Source organism: Corapipo altera, unplaced genomic scaffold (assembly GCF_003945725.1).
Source record: "Corapipo altera isolate COAL_440 unplaced genomic scaffold, ASM394572v1 64, whole genome shotgun sequence".
Classification (NCBI taxonomy): domain Eukaryota; kingdom Metazoa; phylum Chordata; class Aves; order Passeriformes; family Pipridae; genus Corapipo; species Corapipo altera.
Genome location: NW_020884893.1, coordinates 12401041 through 12423698, shown reverse-complemented (window position 1 = coordinate 12423698; position 22658 = coordinate 12401041). Strand labels below are relative to the sequence as shown.

The window sequence follows — 22658 nt, the reverse complement described above, 5'->3', positions numbered from 1 at the left end:
GTCACCGGGTAGGGGCTGTGAAGGGAAGATGCCACACTACCCTGCGTGCAGGGAAGTACAGAAACAAGATCATTAACATCTTAATATCCTGTCCTGACATCTCACAAATTATTTTAGACTTCATAGCCAATGTAAACAGGTTTGTTTTCAACTCCCCTAATTGCCTGCTAATTGAGAGCAGATGCAGGCCTTAACTCTGGGCAGATAACAAGCAGCTCTTCTGCCCGGCTCTGTATCTCTCCTGCAGGGCTCTGCGTCCCCTCTGCAGGGCTCTGCATCCCTCCCGAGGGCTCTGACGTGCACCAGGAGCTTCCCTGGGCAGTGATGCCGAGGCAGAGGGGGATTGTAACAGCTTCTCCTCATCGTGCCTGCCCTGTGAGACAGAAGGGAAGGCAGAGCTGTGGGACTCATCAGTAACATCATCCTGATTGTTTCATTTCGTTCTCCAGTGCACTCTCTGAACAGCACAGGTCTCCTTCTGGGGGGTTCTCCAAATTAGAGATGGGCTTCTTGTTATGATAGAAATCACTGGGTTTATGAAAAATGCATTGCTGTCATATTCCATTATCTGCTTTCTCCCATGCTGCAATCCTGTAGCTTGCAAGTCATTAGATTCTTTTTCAGAGTTCCTTTGAAATAATCCTTTCAAAAAACACTATTCATTGGGTATGACCCCAGAGAGATACTGTCTGCTACTAAAGCTCCCTTTTAGTTCTGTGAGGGAGACCTGTAACAACAAGATAAGTGCATGTATATTCCAAGTAATGTCTGGAGTTTGCTGCCTCCCATTAAATGCAGTAGGAGCTTGCAGTTCAAATGGTAGAACTTTGCTTTGTAAATGTAGGAGAAAATGGAGTTCAGATATATAGGTAAATTTGCATTTGGTAGTGATTTAATGTTCCATGGTCTGTTTTAGCTCCAACTTAAATATTACATTAAAACCAGCAATGAAAAAAAAAAAGAAAGAAAAAAGTGCTAACTGCTGGGTTCAGAAGGAGTGGATGTGATTTTGTTCTTGCTGTCAGTGTGGCAGTGAGCTGCCTTTTACTTTCTCCTCTTCATTTAGCAAGTCAGCAGCACCAGCTAAATGATAGCCCTCCGGTCTTTCTTCAGGACTGTTTTTGCAAATGAAAGCAGGAACTTCAAATCCTTGTCTTTTTCATATCACTTACAAGGTGTTTTGTGAATTTTAACATTTTTGCATCTATCTCTGACTAGGGAATGGGGTGGAGGGGATGTGAGTGGTGCTCAGTGGGAAATGCCCTTTGTGCAGGGAGCCTGCCTGGGTTTGTACTGCTGGGATCAGGAGGTCCTAAAGGGATATTAAAGAAAAAACAGCCAAAAATAAAAAGACAGCTTGGTGGCTTGTGAGTGATAAATGGGTAGAAAGAAAAAGAGGGAAGAGTTCACATCTAACCAGTGTCTGACAGAAATATCTAAAGAACCTGGTGTCCAGATTATGAAACATTATTCAGTCCCAGAACCACAAAAACTTCAGGTTTTCACTCTGATTCCTTTAAGAAGTCCTTTTTCTCTCCCAGGGCTGGCTCCAGGCCTCCCTGTGAACACAGAGTCACCTCTGCCCACATTATCCCTCTCTGGAAGGTTGCCACAGACCTTGCAGAATCCATTCCTGATCCAGCAGCGATGCGAGGGGGTTAATGGGAGGGCAGGGGGTTGCAGTCAGTAGCACAAGGCAGAACAGACCAGAGCAGTGGTCCATTAAATCAGGACACTGGGGCCCAGGCATTTACAGTCACACAGTCAGATGTTTCCAGTAATTATTTCCCCATAGCATTTTTATTAGGTGCTCCATAAATAATATTCACTGCCATGCTCTTCTCGTGGTCTTTTATTAAAAAAATAAAGGTAGAAGAGAAGAGGAATTTGCTTTACCTTTAGCTGGACTTTGAGGTAATTCTGTCTTTGAGTCCTATGGAAGCAGTTACAAGCTTGGAAAACATGGGTAAATGAGTTCCTTGCTGACCAGACATTGTGCCCTAAAATGGTCATTGGACCAGCTTAATGCAAGAGTCATAGAATCATCATGGAATCACAGAATGATTTGGGTTGGAAGAGACCTTAGAAACCATCTCATTCCACGCCCTGCCATGGGCAGGGACACCTTCCACTAGCCCAGGTTGTTCCAACCTGGCCTTGGACATTTCCAGGGATGGGGCAGCCACAGCTTCTCTGGGCACCCTGTGCCAGGGCCTCCCCACCCTCACAGCAGAGAATGTCTTCCTAATATCCCACCTAAACCTGCCCTCTGGCAGTTTGAGCCATTCCCCTTGTCCTGTCACTGTATACCCTTGTAAGAAGTTCCTCTGGCAGGGTTCTAGTTCATATTAAATTTGTCTTCTTGTCATGGATCCCATGCAGACCTAGGATTGACAGTGCTGAGACTGCAGTGGGATATTTTTTCTATGTACCATTTGTTTGTTGTTCACTTTTTTTCCTTTTGGTAGTATTTATGTTCCTCAAATCCAGGGTCAGTGGTCATTACACCAGCAAACAGCACTGCCTTCTCCTCTCTGGCAGGACTTCCCAAGGCCCAGCACTGTCACTGGGTGTTCAGTCTGCTCTGTACCTGCAGCCCCTATTGCCAAGCACTGGCTTTTCCATGGAGGCTCCTGTGCAAAGGCTTTTTGCAGAAAATATCCCTGCCTTGTCCGAGTTATGGCACTGATGTTAAGCAAGACTGTTTCTTTCCTGGCACCAGCACTTGTGTTTCGCAAAGGGCTTTTGCTCAGGTATTTAATTTTCAACATCAATTTTCTATCCAAAGTAAGATTCCCCAAATAAACCCAAGGATCTGGGGATTTATTTTTGTACTTACTGGACTGCAGTATTGTGACCAACCCCGAGGAGAACTCAGGAGCAACAGTAAAGGGAAGTGGAGTAAATAGTCACAGTTCAGGTTTGCTACAAGGGTCACAAACTCTTCCATCTGTGTGTGCCAAACCTCTGGGCAGCAGCAGGTGGGCATTTGTGTAGCTCTACCCACAAGTGCAATACTTCTGTCTGAGCTGAAAATCTGTGCATCAAGTGTGGATGTGCACAGGGAGCACAGAAATTGTTAATAGTTGGGCAGAAAATAGAGCTTTAAATCCAGAGGGTGGGTTTGCTCACAGTCACTGTCAGTGCCTGCTCAGGTCCCACCCTGGTTCCCTGGCTGCCTCCTCCAGGTGCCCTGGGGCTGTTTCAGAGGGAAAGGGGTGTTTACAAGCAGTTAATTGTCAGTGCACTGGAGGTATCTTGGCAGCCCTGGTTGATGGCTGGAACGTGGAATGCAAACATTTGACCCAGGGCTGGGGTCAGACCTAACTGAGCCCTCAGACCTGGTCTGAGAGCCGGGCGAGGGAGCTCCTGCAGCCCTGGCCCAGCTGGAAGATGCTCTTGGCCATCACTGTGGCAGTGCCAGGGACATCCTGTCAGCAGGAAAAGCTGAATCTTTTGCTTCTCAGAAAATATTATCTCCAGATAATTTCTCAGTTCCTTTTGTTCTCTGTTTCATTTCTGGACTGCTCAAGCTGAGGAAGTTGCAGCCTGAAATGAAGAACCCATTCAGTGTAAATGTGTGTATCTATTTTGTGCTATAGGGAGACTCAGTTCAGTGAACCCAGGCCATTGGCATTTCATAATTTCCTCTTGCTCCAGCAGGTAAGGGATTAACCCTTTGTTATTCCTCTCTAAAGGAACAGAGAAAAAGATATACTCTGCAAAACCCCTGATTTTTTAAAAAAATAATAATGCATTGGGGTTTTAAAGAAATATTTTATTGGAACCATAAGGTTTCTTTTTTTGAGAGAGAAAATTTGAAATCCGGAGTTTATTTTTCCTTCAGTGTCTCTCCTAAGAACCAACAGGAATGGAGATATTTTTTTTTCTCTCTTGTGTTTGTGCCTACTTATTAAACACACATGTGGCCTGGATTCCTTGCGTAGGTGCAAAGAGGTTTGGAAAAAAAAGAAAAAGAAAAAAAGGTGTAACCCAGTCCCTTGACCTGTCTCTTTGCCCTTAGGACTCCTTCCAACAGCTGTGAGAAAAAGAAAAGTGGGGAGGAGAGGTACAAAAACGAGGCAGTTTAACAAGCCAAATCCAGATGTTCATTTCATACACACACCCTGAACAGCTTTTGCATGGTTTATTTCGTTTGCTGAAGCCATTTTTCACCAGCCTGTTTTCTCAGCTGGGAAACTTCTGGTGTAGTGTTTTCAAAAAAATATTGCATTTGGCATTACAAGAAAACAGAGCCTTTAAGACATTAAAAGGACAATATCCTTGTTTGACTTGGCCCAGGGAAGCAGGGCTATAGGAATTTTAGATTTTTGTACCACCCAAAGAATAGGTAAAAAAATTTTCCACTCTTAAATTCAGTTTACATGGGAATTTGAGAGTTGATTTAGCTTGATTTTTTTTTTCCCTTTTAGAAACTTCTCTGAGGACTTTGTGTTTGTGTAGATGGACTTTATTAGTATGAAGGAATAAGCAAAGTGATAGCAATTGGCTTGCTTCTGGATGGTGATGTACCATGGTTCAGAACTCAGATTGATGCTGAATGAACCTTATTTTTGTTTTGTGAGGAGCAGCTCATGACTTGGTCATTCATACCAAATCCACATAAGCCAGCCAGCCAAATCTGAAATTATTTAATACTGGCACAATTTGTTTTTCTTTACCATTCTTCTCAGCTGTGTAACAGCACTGACTGCAGGGAGGATGGAGACAGAACAGTGTCTACGCTGAGTTTAGAGGTACCCCAAAGGCTGGCAGGTAATGAATGGGATTAGGGAAGATCAGGTGCAAACAAGAGGTATATAAATACTTCTACCACTTAGCTACTCAAAGGATATATTGCTCTTAGAAACTCATTGTAAAAGCCCAGCTCCACTGCAGCCAGTGGCTGATTTGCAGTTTGATGTCCTTCCCAACCTGGTGAATTCATTGGCAGCACTGGTTGTCACTGCAGGACAGTTGTGCCATCCTTAGCTGTGCTCTCTCCAGACTCCCCCCACTGTGGCTCTGCCAGGAAGAGACACTTTGTGTGCCAGGGGAATTCCTTGGCAATATTGTTGCCCTGTTTTCTGGAGCTGTGTGAGCTAAGCTGGCAAAGCTGCTCTTTGTCCCCAGAGCACATCCATGCCCTGGCTTTGGGACAGAAAGGAAGGGAGTGAGGTTTCCTCACTTTCTGAGGTGCCAGTGGGCCAGTGCAGGAGTGGTGCCCATCATCCACTGATGATGCCACGTGTCTGTGCAGCTCCTGGCACATCTCTACCTCTTCCCCAATGCAAGAGCCATGGCCTGTCATAGATGATGATGCTCACAGGAAATCAAAATCCCTGCCATGAAAGAACAAAGGGCAGACTCTGTTTTCAACAATGCTTTTTCCTCTCCTGGTTTGTAGGAGTGAAAGGAAAAGTTTTCATTCAGAGGATGACATTGGGGTTGAGGGAGGAGATGAGGATTTCAGAAAGTGATTCTCTGTATCAATGCAAAAAATATAATTGGTCCTCTCTGAGTCATGGACTAGTTCAGATTGAACCTGGCATTTGTAGCTCATCTGGCCCCTGCTTAAAAGAGGGGCTGCTTCAAAGGGAGAGAAGGTTTCTCAGGGCCATGTTCTGTCAACTTTTAAAAATCTGCAAGGTTAGGTGTTTTACCATTTTTTTGTGCAACCTGTGCCAGAACTTAACTGTCCTCCTTTCAATTTATTTTTTAATGAAGTAAGGATTTGTCTTGTTGCAAATTGTGTGTTGCCTTTCATCTTTTCACTGTGTGTATCTGAGAGAAGTTGGACTCGATCCTCTGTGTAGCCATCTATCAGGAGTAGAAGGCACCAGGTAGATTCCCCTCTTTAATCTTTCTCTTCTTCAGGCTGAACAAATTCACCTCCCTTATCTTTTCTCATCTGTTTTGCTCTCTTGATAGTCCACTGCTGGACTCAATCTAATTTGTTGATGTTCTTACACTCTGAGGAGGGAAAACAATCCAAAAGTGAAACTGGGCTTTAGTTGTGGTTAATATTTTGTATTAATTGTCTACTCTGTTGACATCAGATGCTCAAGCCTTGGTCATAACAGTAATATAATGGCTCTCATTCCAGTGCTGGGAACACCAGGGTGTACCTGCTGGGCCTCCTTGGAAAAGCCTGTTTCCTGAACACACTGTGCCCAGGCCATCCTGTCCCATTCTCCTGGCTCTCTGTGATAGCAATACAGTTAATTTTCTTTTTTCTCATTGCTGAACTGACTGGTTTGTCCTGGAGATGCTGAATTTGTTTTCTTATTTCCCAAAGTAAGTACATACATTCCTGTGGACTTTTACAAAGGAATCAGAAACATCTAGGAAACAGGAGTAGAAAGCCCTCAGTTTCTTCTTCTATGAATAATTTAGTGCCAAGTTAACTGAAACATTTGAGAAAGAGATTTTTGGTGCCTAGCTTCATTAAACCCTCTATCCCCAAATGGATTCTCTATCAGTGTCAGCATCCAACACTTCATCTTGTCCCAGTCACAGCAAAGGCCTTGTGGAAATAAAATGCAGGGGAAGGGAGAGGCAAACCAGATTATTGTTGCCATTAGGCATGTCTGTGTGTGTGCACATGTGCTCTATAAATTTAGAGTGAGGGGGAAACAGAATCTGTGTGAAAGGAAGGAGTGAAGCCCCAAACTGTCTCATCCTTCCAAAATGAACACTGGTTGGGGTTTGGGGCCACACTGCTGTGACAAAGGGGGTTGTGCCACACTCCATCCCCCTCCTCTGGAGCAGGAGTTTCACTCAGAGCATTTTGTTCTCGTCCACTGAGCTTTTCCCAGCACGGGGAGTGGGACCCCCTTCTCTTGGCAGAGGTCCCTGTCAGATCTGTCTCTGCAGCTCGTTCCGTGGGCAGGGCCTCCATCTGCTGCTTGGCAGGGAGGGGAACTTTCCTCTCAAATGTTTTCTCTCTCCCTCTCTCTCCCCCTGTTTAAGGTATACCCTTTGGAAATCGACTTCCGAGATTTATTTTTGCACAGGGGATTTACTTTGTTTTACATGCTCTGGCTTTCTTTTCTTTCCACAGGACACCACCCCCGTGCCCTGCTTGTCCTGGCAGAGGGAGAGGATGCTGTTTGCCTGAACATTCCCTTCAGTGTGCAGCAGGTCTAAAGATGTGACAAGTACACATGCTAATCCCTTTCCCTTGCAGTTAATAGAATAACACAGCTGGGAAGGTTTACACTGGGATCTGACACTCACTCCAAGCTCAAGTTAAGGAGATGAGGTTGGACATTGCATTTCAGATCAGATCATTCCTGCACAAACTCACCTTCCTACTCAGCATCAATTTTCTCCTGGTACCCTAAACCCCATTTGTTTTGCTAAGAATGTCCCCCTTCCCCTTCTTCTCTCCTTTTGAGACCAACATGTAGAGTTGGATACACCTTCAAAAGCTGTTGTAGAATGAAATATTCTCCAAGAATCAGTGGTGTTCAAGTGAAACAGTGTCAACATTTTCCACTGTAACACCACCATTTGTTTTGAAATGGTGACTTTTTAAACATTTGGCATTTCTGAGTGTTGAAATATCACGTAAGAAAATAATTCCCACTAAAATTAGATACCTTCTTAGAAATATTAAATTGATTTCAGTAAAAATTCCATATCACCAGTTTTGTCGTGTCTAATCTGACTGTTCATGTTTTTGATTCTGTTTCCTGTTTCTTTTTAGCCACTTTGATATGTCCTCTGACATTCCATGTGACATAGCCCACTTGGGAATTTGCAACCCTGAAGATTTGCCACTTACAAGATTCCTGCAGGAAACACACAGAAGAATAAAACTTTGGATTATGCCTGTGATGGGAAAAGCTGCAGCGATGACTGACTGGAAAGGCTGATCCTTCTCACACCAAATACCACTGCCTTGCCACCAGGTATGCACCATTTCACAATGTCTGTCATAAGAACCTTCTGCCAGCTCCCCATGAACCCTCAAGATCAAGATTCTGATTACTAGGAAGTCCTTAAAATTAAGGTTTTGAGAGTATCTCTGTAGTGAGAGGAATATCTGGGATCTGTTCTTAGCTACACGTGGGCCTCAGAGTGTAAATGTATTTTCTACAAATTTTAAAAAAACCCCACAACTCACTTCAGTAAACAAAGCTTTATGTTAATTAACGAAAATAAGATGAAAAATGCAATTAAAACCCATATTTTTCACTGAAAAAGACACATTTTTACCGAACTTACTAGCAATGAAAATACTCAATTTGTACTGGAAACTGAGCCTATAAGGTTTTCATAACCACAAATACATTGTTCATGGGAAGCACCCAGTGACCTGCTTTCTGATTAGAGAACTAACATTTGTGCCTGAGAATCACTGCCTGCCTGTTTCAGCTCATTTCTTTCAAAATGGGCAGTTTCAGAACTGCTTTTTCACTCTGCTTTCGATACTTCTCCATAAATTTCAGAGCAGAGAGGGTGTGTACCTCTGTCAGCCTCTGAGACCTTCCCATAACTGTGACAACTCACTAATGCCTCATTCAGAAAACAGGATCTCAAATTCAAAATTCAGGGTGTTCCTCCCCAGCCTGGCAACAGCTCTGAGGTTCATTCATGCTGCACAGACCATGCAGAGGAGGGGAAAGAGCTCAGTTCAGAGAAGCTCAAAGCCTCAAATTCAGGTGAAAGGTCCATCTAGGTTAATGAAGAAGGGCTTCCTCATCAGGAGCATGAGGAAGACCTGCCTAAACTGGAGGCTTGTAGAAGCCCTGATCTGATTTTGGAGATGCCTTTTTTACTCCACTGTAGAAAAACCTGAAACAGCAACATTTTGACACAAACTTGTGGGTCAGGGGAGCCCAGGCTGCGAGTCCTACAAGGACCAACATCCCCACAAGTTCTGGTGGATGTTCAGTCTCCTTATTTGGGGCAAGGCCTAAATGCTTTTGTCATCCTGACCTTTACTCTTTGTTGCAATTGCACTTCTGACTCCTTGACCAAGAGCTCTCAGAGGGCAGAGCAATTAGTGCCCATCACAAGGAAAGCTTTTGCCACATGGGTGATTGCCCACAAGAAACACAGTGGAGACCACCAACAGTTTTATTTGTTTTTCTTCCAATTTCTTCTGATTGAGAAGCTCATGAGACACATCTCATTTCCCTGGAGGTCCCCAGGGAAGCAGTGGTCAGACAGTCCCCTTCCAGCCTGCTTTGGGCAATGCTGGTGGTACAGCACTGCTTTGGGTCACTGTGCTGGTGGATCTCTCAGCACAGGCAGTCACACAGATTATTAAAGTCTGCCTAATTGAAGTCTGATTTGATGCAACTGGCAGCTTATTTCAGCCACCAGACTTTTTGTTTGATGGTAAATGCTTTAATTCACCATTGCTCAGAGGTGATTTGAACAAGTTACCCAAAGGAAAAATGGTTTAGTGTTCTGAGCTGCAGGCTGTGAAGAATGAAACAAGGATCTGTCCTATTGGAGGTGGTGCTAGAGAGGCTTCATTATGGGGGGGAACTGTTTGAAAATAGCCCCCTGCTCACTGCAGTGTCAGGTGGAGGTTTTCAGATCTAGATCTGTCTGCAGACTTAAGTTTAAAAAGTTCAGATGCCTTTGCATTTCTCTGCACTAGGGTATCACAGAATCATAAAATACCCTGAGCTGGAAGGGACCCACAAGGATCATCCAATCCAGCTCCTGGCCCTGCACAGGACACCCCAGGAATCCCCCCATGTGCCTGAGGGTGTTGTGGGTTGTGCCCACAGGTCCTGCCCAGGGCAGTGGGGAACATCCACATGGCATCAGCCTTTGCTACTCTGAGCAGGAATTCGTATCCCTTGGGATCACACCCCTCCCTGTTTCCTCCAGTTTGAGGGAGGTGGCCATTTGCTCAATAATTTCCTGGTGGCCATTTAACCTCAGGAGGCCTTTTTGCCTTCCCGTCTCCTGCCCCACACAGCCTGAGGTGCCCTTGCCAGCAGGCTGAGCTGAGGCTCCCCTCATTTCCTCCCTCTAATTCCCCTCTTGGATGGGAAAGGTTGGGAATAGATTAAACTCACCTCTTCCTCTGGGGCTGCACTATCAGTCCTTGCTGCGCACGGGAACAGAACAAGTCCCACTGAGTTCTGGGGCTGATTCAGAGGCAGAGCCTTCACTTTAACTGCACCTTGATAGGAATATCTCAGAGTTCTGCCATGTAAATAAAATATGCCAACACATCTACCTTCTAAAACTGTCTCTGCTATAATTAAGACTTGCCTCTACTGATATTAGTTGTAGTATTTCCACCAAGTTTAATTTTGTCTGGGTTATCTTAGAAATGAGTTTGGATGGTGTCATTTGTGGTTCTTTGTCATCTTCTTGAATTCAACCTATTTTCATAAAAGAAAGATCTTTGTTTCCTCGGGCCATAGGTACAGCACAGACCTGATTCCTGTCACCTCATAAGCCACAAACAGTTACAAGATCATGTCCACTACTAGTTGCAAAATTGTTTTTTATAAAAATGTCCCAATTATCCACAAAGTGTGTTTTGATGGTGGGGCTAAGGCACAGCGTGAATGCCATTTCATTTAAAGCACACAATTAAACACATGTGTGTGTAGATTATAGAACTGTTTGGGAAAAACAGCTTGAAGATAAACATCCAATGAGCCATTTGTCTGTTAAGATAGCCTATGTTTATTCTCATTCCAGAGATTGTGTGTCTGATCAAACCAGATTTATAACAAAACATTCAAAATATAGGTTATTTTTGGACTAGGAGAATAAAGTTTTCCTCTGCCACAATGCCTGCAGAAGGAGCTGGCAGTGCCAGGGAACACGATGTTCTGGGCCTCCTGCTTATCACAGTTGTCCCATAGGCCTCTTTCATTTCTTGTTTGTTTGTCTCTGTCTCTCTCTCATCCTACATTTAGATTTTAAGCTTCTTGGACAGAGTGTGATTTGGCATTCGTTGTTCCAACAGTCAGAGATTTATTCCAGAGGAGCTCTGGATCTGGGACCAAATTATGATGATAATAGGGATTGAATGTAAGACACAAAAGAAAGCTCCACAGCTGAGCCTGAATTTGAAAATGCAACATTATGGAAGGTTTCTAAGAAAGCACACATTTTGCAGAGCTATGTTTAGTTCCTCTTTCAGTCTGTGATGAATTCCAGGGAAGAGGTGACCACACACATCTAGCAGAGTTTCCTCCTGGTGACACCTCTGCGAGGACATGGCAGAGAACATTGGGCAACACACTTGTATTTCATGTGACTTCCCTTTGAGTCATTTGTCCTGTTGTCACCAGAGCATCTCCCATCCCATCCCATCACTTGCTTTCTGAGAATTTAGTTGGTTTTTATGTTTCTTTTTCCTTGGCACACTTCTCCTTCCCTTCACCTGGTGCCAGTCCTACCTCATTCCTTGGCACCTCTGTGGTACCTGTTTGGATTTCAGTGCCATTTGCAGAGCCCAGTTGTGCCCCTGGAACAATCCTGGGCAGAGAGGAGAGGGAGGTGGGTTAGAGTGGCATCATTCCTGGAAGACCAGCAGGAGATGGAAGGTGTCCATGAATTCAGGGTTGTTTTTCAGGCAGACTAAATTCTACCTGTGTTCTCGTGCCTAATGTTATCCACAGGATATTCTGGACCTTCAGGGTTGCCAAACCAATAGGAAACCAAAGCTGAAGTAGGAGAATTAGATGGAATACAGCTGTTGGAGGCCACATGAGTCCTCACAGTCATGGAACTTACTGGCACAGCTCTGTGAATAATGGGCTCTTTTCGTGCTCTGACAATTCTGAAAACATGCAGCAAAATATTTGTGAAGAACTTTGAATGTATTCAAAACAATCTGTCTTTAGAAAGTGTGTGAACTGAAAAGCTGTCAGCCTGCCTTCCTTAGCCAAATGAGAAATTTACTTTAATTTTTGTTCATTTAGTTGGTATTGTTAATTTAACTTCTTTTAAGCTTTAAATAAAAAAACCCACAAAGTTTAAAATTATGTTTGAAAAATGCAGATATTTCCTTTTGAAAACTTGAAAACTAAACATCTAAATGTTCTTGCACTGGTTTTATAGTTTGAGAAGGGTATTTTAAGCCACTAGGTTTTGCAGCAACTAGTACAGAGCTGAGGAACATTTTGTTTGATCAGAAAGGAGATATTGGTGAAATCTTTGGTGTAACCCTTTGACCAGCTCTAGGCATCTACCTTGTCTCTTCTCCCCTCCTGAATAAATTAAGACACTACCAGAGGCAGTGCAGGGCTTCACTCAAGGCAGGAACTGTAGTATTCTTTGGTCCTAAGCTGTGCAAGTAGAAGAAAGATTTTATCATCTCTGTTTCTTGGGATTTTGGGTTTTCTGAGGGATTATGATGTAAAACTCTCCACACTGCTGCCAGAAAGGCAAAGTCTGAGGAGAAAGGGACTCTGTGTGCTCTGAGTGACAGGACAGTGTGGGGCTCATATTCCTGCACAGGATTGTTTTGTCTCAGGCAGAATTGCCAAAGAGCTGTGGGTTTGTACTGCTCAGGTGCTCTCTGCACATGTTAACATACAATGGAAAAAGGTGTCTGCCCACCCATTCCCCAAGAAATAAATGAAAGTCACTTGCAGAACAGATATTCCTCTGTTGATCCTCCTTGCAGATGGAGAAGTGCAGTTAAAGGGGTGGAAGAAGGGTTAATGGGGGGACCTTCACTTGGAAGTAGGCCACTATAAAAGATACAAATGACCACAAAGAGTGGAAGGTGAACTATTACAATTTCTTTAGCACAAGGAGGCTGCTGGTGCTTCTCCAGGAACTCAGGGTCAGGTCCAGGTCCACACTCGCTGTCAGGCTCCTCTTCACTAAGTCCCAAACTCATCTGCAGAAGTGACTCAGTGGAATAATTTGCCACTTGCCTTGGATGACCCACAGATGTCCTGGGATGTCCAAAAATGGAATATTATTTCTTTAATCAGAGGGAAAAGGCACTGGCCCAACAGCAAGACATGTTTGGTGCGTGTGATTCTCATGTGCAATTCATGTGTGATGTGTTGAAACCATGAAATGTGGGAAATGTGGACCTGTGTGTCTGGAAAGCAGAAAGCTGATGTCTGATAGCCCTCAGCTGTGACTTGCACAATAGAGAACTTTGGCTGTGGTGTGTCTGTGGTGCATCTCAACTCCCAGTGAACTACTGGTCTTTTTTGTTTGTTTGTTTTGGTATTTTGTCCCTTCACACAAAACTTTAGGTTATTTTCCACTTCCAGACTGAGAGAAACTTCTGTTGGAAAGTACAGTTCCAACTAGTTTAAAGAAAGAGCTTCTTTAACTTTTCTCCCACTCCTTTTTCCTGCTTAAGATGTTTTATCTTACCTTGGTGCCCTAAAGCTCCTGGGATCTGTTTGCTCAGACCCACCAGGGGATGTAAGCTCTCATCACGTTGTGATAGTGTTTGGCAAGTGGTGACTTGTGTGGTGCAGTTTCGAGTAAATAAAAAAAAATCTGGGCAAGATTGAAAGTTTGGGAGAGCAGAGCTGTGTCTCTGCAGTGGTTATGGTGACAAATGTGAAGCATTTGTACAAAGGGAATAGATTAGTCACCAGCTGTTATTATAAGCCTTTCACATTATTTAATGACCAGAGTAGGCTTTAGGCAGCCAAGCAGGAGACTGTATGGCCCCTAAGTGCCTCTTACAGCCCTGTAAAACCAGGGCATGATCTTACCCTCTCTTATCTCTAAAGCTACTTGCAAAATAAAACATACTGGTGTTTGGCTTACTAGCCATAGATGCAAACCACTGCAGAGCTTAAGGGTGTTTCATTAGAACTCCATTAAAAATGAACAATCAATTTTAAAAAAATAATCAGAATCCACAGAGCAAAGCCTCCCAATATAAAACATACCCAGTCTCCTTTGCTTGTCCCAGGAGTGTAGGTGCGTTTTGCTTATAATTTGTGATTCTTGCAACCATTAGGAGTGCAGAATACTTTTATTTATTTATCTACGTATTTAAACAGAGTTTTAAAGCCCTACACAGATCTGGGCATGGGCTTGTTAAACAGAGCAAAGGCTCAGCGTGGTGGTGTTTTGTTGTGCTTTTAGGTGCACTTTTATCCCTGGCTGCAGCTGCTGCTCCTCCTTTACCACCCAGGCTCTTCACAACATGTGCTGGGGACTGTTTCTAAGTTGCCAGGCTAGATACAGATGATTGTGTCTGGCAGAGTGTCTGTCTGGTGTTGGTGGTAAAGCAAAGCAAATGTGCAGAGCTATTGGATGCTGCTGGAAATGTGAGCCCTGGCTGTACCTCCCTCCAGCCACCATCCAAGGGATGGGGGCTCTCAAGTGACAGGCTCTTGATAGTGGTTTGAAACTATTTTCCCTCAGAAGTGGCAAGCCTGGTGGATATCTAAAACAAACTCTAAGAGAATTCAAGACAGATGAACTCTGGAGGGATTTTTTTTTTCCTTGACTCAAGATTATTAAGGCGATGATTAAGGTGATTAAATCTGAAAGCCCCTCTGATCTGTGCTAGCACCACTTGCTAGTGAGATATCTACATGTAGCTGCCAAAGAAAGATCAATACAAGGGTGACTAAAAGGAAAACAGATAATTGCTGAGATATATTGGAAGATCCAGAAAGAGTTTTCAGGGTCTACACTCACCAGGAAGAAGATGAAATGCAAGGGAGATCCTCTAAATGGTGTCACTCAGAGATCTCAGGGAAGCAAGTGGCAGTAAAATGAAATCAGGGACCCAAGCTGGAAGCAATGGTTTGATACAGCATCATGTTCAGCACAGGGAACCCCAGCATTGCTCCTTCAACAGCCTCAAACTAATTAAACAGTTTCTTGCCTCAATAACCTCCATTTTCCCCCACTGCTCTCTCTCAGTCACACAGCCTGTCCCGGTCAGAGAGAAGGGACCATATTCTGCAAACATTTACAATTACCTTTGCTCTCCCAAACTGTTTTTGGAAAGCAGGTGGACACCAAAGTTCATAAACATTTGTAGTGTTGGGTTCTTAACAAAGAGTGTCTGACACCGTTTTCTTTTCAGCTGCCTTATCAAGGTGAGTCGAGAATCCAAGATCTCAAAATACTTGGCAAGCAGATAACTGCAGCATATTCTACTTAAACATATTGCAAAACTTTGTATGATCTTTAGTCTCTAAGGTGTTGCCTGTTTAGATATAGAGAAATCCACATTTTGAAACGAAAAGTTGGTCGTACTAAAAAAAACCCCTGGGGATTACAGTGCCTAAGACTGTCAGTGCTGTGTGTGACTCCACTTGGCCTTTTTAATTCCCATTTCCCTGGTTGAGGAAGGCTGGTGCTGGGGCAGAGCAGGCTGTGCTGGGGGAGCGGCTCTGATGAAGTGAAGGGCTCGTGTGCTGCTGGCTCTGAGGTGAAAACAACCACTCTGAAATCTCAGGGCTTCCTTAGAAATGTAAAAAAATGGGGTGGGAGCATAAGTTAATTGTGCTTTTACACACTGTTATACTTGTCAGAGTGCCAGACTCTACATTTCTTCCAAGGGTGAAATGAAAACTCCAAATTCATGTGGTTATGAAACAATTTCAGAATGAGCACTCAGCAAAGAATTATAAAGTGGGAAAGACACAGTCCTGTGTCACAGCTGTTTGAGAAGGGGCTGCATTGATCAAGGTTTCTTGCAGCTTGGAGGAGCCTTTTGGAGTGTATTGAAACCATTCTGTGTGTTGAATGTATGCAAGGTCCTGATTTGTTATGACATTTCTTTGATTAGGGGATGAGGCAACTGGCAGAAGGCATCACCATCATTCCAAGAAATCTCATTTCTCTGCAACTGGAGATTTAGGAAATGAATCTGTTTCGCCCTGATTTACACTGGAATCCATTCATAGGTTGCAAACTGGGCATGGCAAGAAATCAGGGGCACTGCAGGGGACTTCTGGAGAAATGATGATTGCAGTGGGAGACACTGAGGAACAGGGACCAAGCACCTCTCCTGCAGTAATGGAGCCTGAGGTACCCAAAGGTCTTTCTAAGCTAAGCTTGGTGCAGCCCCTCTTGGGTTTAGTGCTGAGACTGAGGGAGTGCAGCACCATTTTAAAATTGCATTAATAACCCTTGTGATTTCCTTCTGGGCCACAGGTACTTCACAGAGACTATATCTGCAAGCTCAGTCCTGACTGGCATCTCCAGGAAGGTAGAGTCAGTCTCAGATAAGTATCTCATTGGACAAATAGCATTTTGCTTATTTTTGTTCGTAGAGATGAGTCAAGGAGGGAAAAAATGCAGAAAGAGGGGGTCAAAATACCCTGAGGCTTAATCCAAACTGGAGAAAATCCATATTAAACAACTGAGTGTGCCTGAACTTATCACATGCAAATCTACTCTTTTAGACACATAGACTCAAATCCTTAAAGCTGTGTCTTGGCCTAACTCTCACTTGTATTCTGAGCTCCCATTGCTGACACCATGTGCTAATTCAGGCACCCAGGTTTCCATGCACTGTTCTTACCATGAAGAACAGTTGGTCTTGAGGGAAAACATTTACATAGATGACAGCTATTTTCGGGAAAATGAAAAGTACTGGGTGGAAAAGGAGGTTTTGACATTGTGTGAAATATGGGGTTTACACACAGTAGTTTGTGCTATGTGTGTATAAACGGGTGATTTGCCATATATTGATTCACACACCATTTGTAAGTGTCTAATTTATTTATTTATAGAGATGTATGGAAACCATGGTTTGAAAAGCAGTTTGCATAACATCTGGTATGTCAACAATGTAACCTTTCAATTTACTTGTTGGTAAAAATGTCAATGTAATGAACCTGGCCTCAGCATTGGTTTACACAGATTTGCTGGCAGACAAAGCAGTAATGATTTACATGTCAGTGTGAGTGACATGTGCCCTCCAGTTTTGAGTAGTTTACACAGCTCAGAGGAATAAAAAGGGTAGAGCACATGGCTGGTTCCTCACGTACTTATGCTGGCAGGACAAATCTCGTGTATTTGTGTGGTGTGAAACATTCCATCTCATTCTGACTTTTCAAAAGCTGCCTTTGATTTTGCACTGAAACTATTTTTTTTTTTTTTTGGATATATGATAAAAAAGATAAGAGAAAAAAGTAGACCTGAAGTTGATTTCAGATCCAGGAGCACGTAACCCATGAGCCTTTCCTCCACTTGTTTCAATTACTTTCCCAATTTATGTATTTTCTACAGACAAAGATGTTGTACTGGGATGTGACAGAGGAATCTAGTGGATTCTTGATTACTCTTAATAATATGCCAACAGGAATGACAACAATAATATGTTGTTTACACCTTTTATATTACTGCCTGTGCAAGATGGGTACTATAAATCACATCACATTTTTGTCACTCTGTGACTCACTGCTTGACAATTTGAAAGTAGAAGAATAATAAATGCAGTTGATCCTGAATAGAAAAGAACCTTGTTTAAGTGGAATCAAAGTCCATGGATGGCACCAGATGTTCCTCTTTGTTTTAGGGAGTTTGGGCTTTCACAGAGCTCCATTGCCCAGCTCCTCTCCCCAAATTACCTCTGTGAAAATGCAGAAGACCAGGTCTTAGGAAATTGCAGGTTATCTACTCCTTCCTCTCCAGCCCTGACTCCCCACCCCAAAGATCTGCTTCGAGGTTTGGTTTGCAATCAAGTTACCAAAAAAAAAAGGTGGAGGAGGGCAGGAGACAAGGAGACAGTTACTTGACCACTTTGCTTGTGATTTTCTTTTTCCTTTTGTGTGTTTTGTGTGTTTTGTTTTACAGCACCAGCTGCTGTCTGCTTCCCATTGTTCTGCCCACACCATCCTGTTTGGGTCTGATTTGGGTGGTGTATGTCTGTGTGTGTGAGGGAGAGGGTCTCAGGGAAAGCTTTGTGCATCTGTTATTATCTGATAGCTTAAGAAAATTAGAACCATATATGGGCTCACACTCACAGCTAAGAAAAGGAAACTTCACCAGCTTTTCCACAGCTCTCTTGTTTTGGGGGCAGATTTCTAGTATCTAGATGAATACACAGCCTGAACCAATGCCAACTGCTTGTAAGGGCTTCTAGGGTTTTTTCAGTCATTCTTTTCTACTCACTACTTATACTTGCTATTTGTCCGTCATTAATATCTCCTTTATACATTTAAAAAATATTGTAAGTTGATATTTTACTTTTATTCCAGTTGGCCAAACTCCATCATAGGACCTGCAGCACATCCAGTGCCTGGGGTGATGTGCAAACCCCAACCCCTGCAGCTCCTGGGGGGAGCAATGCTGGAGCAGAGCTCCCTCAATCCCAATTTCCACTGCAGGAAATAGAGGCCAGAAAGGATCTTCTATGGCAGGAATGTGCACTGGGGGTGCCCAGCATGAGAGACCTGCAGTGGGGCACCTTTCTCTGCAATCCAGGCAGATCCAGGTACTCCCAGATATCACAGGATTCGAGGATCTGATTTTTAAAAAAATGTCTTTATTGAAAATTTATTAACTGTTTGTGTGACATTTCTGATTGTAGTCCTGTTTAGGCAGAGGGTTTTTTAAATACATGATGTGCTTTAATCAGATGCTTTTTTTAGACTGGAACCTTTTAGCAAAAAGCACAAATTCAGTGTCTTATCTGTCAGATCAGATGCACCTGGAAGTCCATATGAGGGAGGCTCTCCAGAGGTTATTGGGGAACGAAAGGAATGCTGGACAATGTTGGGTAGGGCAAGGCAGGACAGGATAAGACTGGCAAGAAATTTATGTATTTGTAGAGAGGAACACGTAAAAAATCACTAATTACACAGAGGTTATGCAGCTGAGGACTTTATTGACAGATGTTGTTGGGGATTATTTTAATGTACCTAAACAATAATACCAAACCCTGTAAATATTCAAATGGTGCTGACATTTATTTATTTATTTATTTATCTATTTATCTATTTATTTATTTATTTATTTATTTATTTATTTATTTATTTATTTATTTATTTACATGGGGCTCCTGCAGAGTTTTCCCTCCTGCTGTGTCTACTCAGGGCCCCATCCAGCTTGGGCTCTGTGTAACTTTACATACAACACACCATTATTTGGAGTCCCAGGCACACTTCCCACCACATTAAAATCAGATTGAGTTCTCACAGGTTATGTTGCTGGCCTGGAAGGTACAATCCTTGAAAGACAATCCTTGAAAGGTCTTTTCCCTTTTCCCCTTTTGTTGGGCATTTGCTCTTTTCTGTCGTCTGGATTGAAAAATGAGGACGTGACTGAGTCGAAGCCCAAATCCCACCAAGTTTCTTTGCTGCGTAGCCAAAAGCTGCTCAACCCTCCTTCCCTCTCCTGTGTTTTGCCTGTAATGTTAAATTTCTCTGCTCCTTGTTTACACAGATGGAGGGAACACGTTCAGCTGCAGAACCCAAAGCACAGCCCAGCAGGTCCCGAGCTGCGGCGACAGGAGCGGCTCTGCCCCGGCACCTCTGGAGCCTCAGCCTGGGACTGAGCCCCCAGCTTCAGCTTCTCCACTTCAAACTCCTGGAAAGATGGGAAGCCCTTGAGCCCTTGAAGGCTGTGAGCCACTTGACCACTGCTCTTCACTGGATAAACCACTCCTGCTTGTTTATCTTTCCTACTTTTTCATGCTCTGGACTATCAATAAGGTAAGAAAGTGTTTCTCAGGCTGCACCAACACTGTCATGTGTGCTGAGCTCCTGATGCACAGGCAGAAATCATCCATGTGTGCACACCAACTGCATTTTGGGGATGCTGAGCCCAGGATTCAGAGCCCATCCATGGAGAACAGAGCTTCTTGAGTTTATATTTCCAGGAATGTCTGAGGGCTGGAAGCAAAGGCACTGATTAATGTGCATTTGGAAGGAAAGGCCTGGTAGCCACCTCCAAACACACTGGGAGGCTCCTTTCACTTGTGCAGTGAAGGAAAGAGGAGTGACTAGAGGAGAGTTTGACTTGACTGGAAATGAGGTGGGGAAAAGAATAACAACAAAAAAATAAGATGTAGGGCAACAGTTAGTTCAGAGAAGAGGCTTATAGAGGGTTGAGTTTCATTTTAGGGTTCTGATTTATCTGAGCTGAGCATGGCATCAGCTGAAATTCAGACCAAAAGTAGGACACAAACTTAATTGCAAAACCAGCTGAAACCACAGGATGCAGTCACAGAAAATTCTCACTCGTTTGAGGCTGGCATAGGGTTTCACTGAGCTTCAGCAGGAGGTTTTGGGGGCCCCAAAATAGATTCAGGGAGTTAAAATTCAGTTGCTTTCCCAAATTCAACCCTGGCCTAGCAGAATTACTGAAGGGGGTGATTAGAGAGCATCCACACAAGTGGGAGTGACGGCTGGCTGGCACACTGCTCGTCCACCTAACAGTGAGATTTGTAGGGGATATGTTGTAACTGTGGGTGTAAACAGATATGGTCATCCTAAAATACCTCTGTCCAACACCATGGCAATGAGTGACACGGAAAACCAAAGGTCAACAGCTGTTTCTCTTGCAGAAAAAAGTGACCCAAGAGCCTCAGACCTGCGGAGACTGGGCAGCCACAGCTCTCACACTGCTCTTGTAATTGTCAGCTGCTGATGGCTGATTCCTGGAAATAACCAGGGAGAGAGAGGTCTGTGCCTAACATGAACAGACTTGTGGTTGCATTGGAAAGCCAAAACAACAGCTTAGAGCCAGTCATTGCAGCAGCAGTGCTGCCTCTCTGACACCGTGTCTGTGCTGCTCCCCCAGAGAATATTTGCTGCTGCAGACATTTATCCCACTCTGGATTTCACTCCTCCTACCACTATTCTGCTTTCCTCTATGCAGGCAGACTTTGTCTGGCTCTCAGCAGCCTGAAGTGTATTTTTTCCTGTGTTGGATGCAGCCAGGAATCTTGTGGGATGGGTCAGGGCTCAGGAAGGTGTTGCACAGAGGGACTCCCTTGCACTGGTGCTCACCCTGAGTTACTGGGGAGTTCCTCTGCCTCCCTCATTGCCATGAGGGCACAGACATGCAGGGGAGGAGCTGCAGAGGCTTTGTTTCTTTGCAGTGTTTCAGAAACCAGAAATATCTGAGACTGGGAGACATTGCCTTCAGCTCTAAACTGTGCTCTCCTTGGGTATCCTGAAGGCATGGGATCTTCAGGAGGCCTGATCCTGTGCACGGGGGGGGGGAAGCTGAGGATGTGATGCAAAGCCTGTTTATAGCAGGACAGCAGTGGCTGCTGAGCTGAGTGGATCTTGGGCAGCAGAGAGGTCAGTCCTGTTACTGGGATAGGTGAGCATTGAAACAGCATTTTCTGGTGCCTTTGGCATTTGGAATTAATGGGTGTGAAGGTTCTTTTCACTTCTGCTTTTCCTGTGCATGGTTAGTGTGATGCACGTGGGGGGTGGAGTTTTGCAATCGCCAGATTTCCCCATCGGTTTGGGTTTGTTTCTCTGATTTTTACAAGGGACGAACAGGCTATCACTTCAGGGCACAGCAGACAGCAGTGTATCAGGGGAGGGAAATCCAAGAAAAATAGTATCTGAATACTGTTTGTCTCACAAGCACGTGGAGGCATTTCTTATTTCTGAAGGCGCTCTCGTCAGTCGGACACTGAACAGTTGTGACATCTGGTGCAAGTTCCTGTCCCCCAGAGTTGGTTCACACACTGTGGAGTTTGCTTTTTTAAATCCACCACAAATAAAGCCCAGCATTATCTCCCTGTCCCCACAAGGGCAAGTGGGAGCCTCCTGGGAAAATGCTGCAGACTCCAGGGAGGTGGAGAGGTTTGGCAGAAGGGGCTGTTTGGGTCCTCTCTGCCTTGCCATGGGTTGAGCAGTGATGAAACCCCCACCTCACACTGCTGAGGTGCACAGGAGATGAGACAATGGTCATCTCATTCAAACAGAAACAAGGACCAAGTGCAAACAATGACCCACAGCTCCAGACCTTCTGAACCATCATCCCGGGCTGTGTTGAGGATCCTCGAGTTGGTGTTCCCAGGTTTGTGTGTTGTTGACACCTCCCACTCTGCTGCTGGGAGCTGGGAAGGCCACAACCAAGCTGGCTTTCCTTCCCACACCATCTGCCTGTATCAGGGAAGAAATACTGTCTGTTTGTTTAGGTAAGATATTAGTCTGCCCCCGGAGCTCCAGGTCACTGTAAATGTAACACAAACCCTATTTCCTGTTAGGAAAGGGGAAAAAATATGCCTGTGAATTGTCTCTGATGTGCTGCCAATTGTCAGGGAAGATTCAATTTGGTGGAGAATTACTGTGCTCCTAAAGAGCTGCACTGGTGATGGAGATTTAGGGCAGCTAATCTTGCCAGAAATGGGAGATTTGTCTTTGATTTCCATCAAACCAGGATTGTGCCTGGTTGCCCAGCCTGCATGGCACGAGTGGCTTGAAGGGGAGGCTGAAGCAGTGGCTCAGGTTCATGGGACCATAGTGGGACACAAGGGGACACCTGTGCATGGCTGAAGGAGGGCTGGGCAGGGATTTGGGATGAGGCTGGGGCAAAGCTTTCTGTCCTGCCACGGTAAAGGAGAAATGGGGTTTTCTTGCTGCCTTGCCAAAAAGCCAGACCAAAAGAGACAGGAATTTGCTCTGTGTGTGTGATGCACACATGTGTTCACTGCTAATCCAATAAGGCAAATATGTGACCTGTGGAATGACCCAAAGCTGCCACAATAAATAGTGCTATAGATCACTCCTGGGTTTCACCTGCTT

General features: G+C 44.2%; 1 long non-coding RNA gene across 2 annotated transcripts in view; it reads left to right on the top strand.

The window, feature by feature from the left end:
• The window catches only part of LOC113948642, a 38703-nt gene that overhangs the window by 11554 nt on the left and 4491 nt on the right, over window positions 1–22658 (top strand). The window contains exons 3-5 of one of the 2 annotated variants that reach the window (XR_003528198.1): window positions 7064–7143; window positions 7712–7916; window positions 19333–19601. This is a non-coding gene — a long non-coding RNA (uncharacterized LOC113948642). Of the gene's footprint in view, window positions 1–7063; window positions 7161–7711; window positions 7917–19332; window positions 19602–22658 lie in introns of both variants that reach the window. The other variant, XR_003528197.1, reaches the window with a different exon arrangement.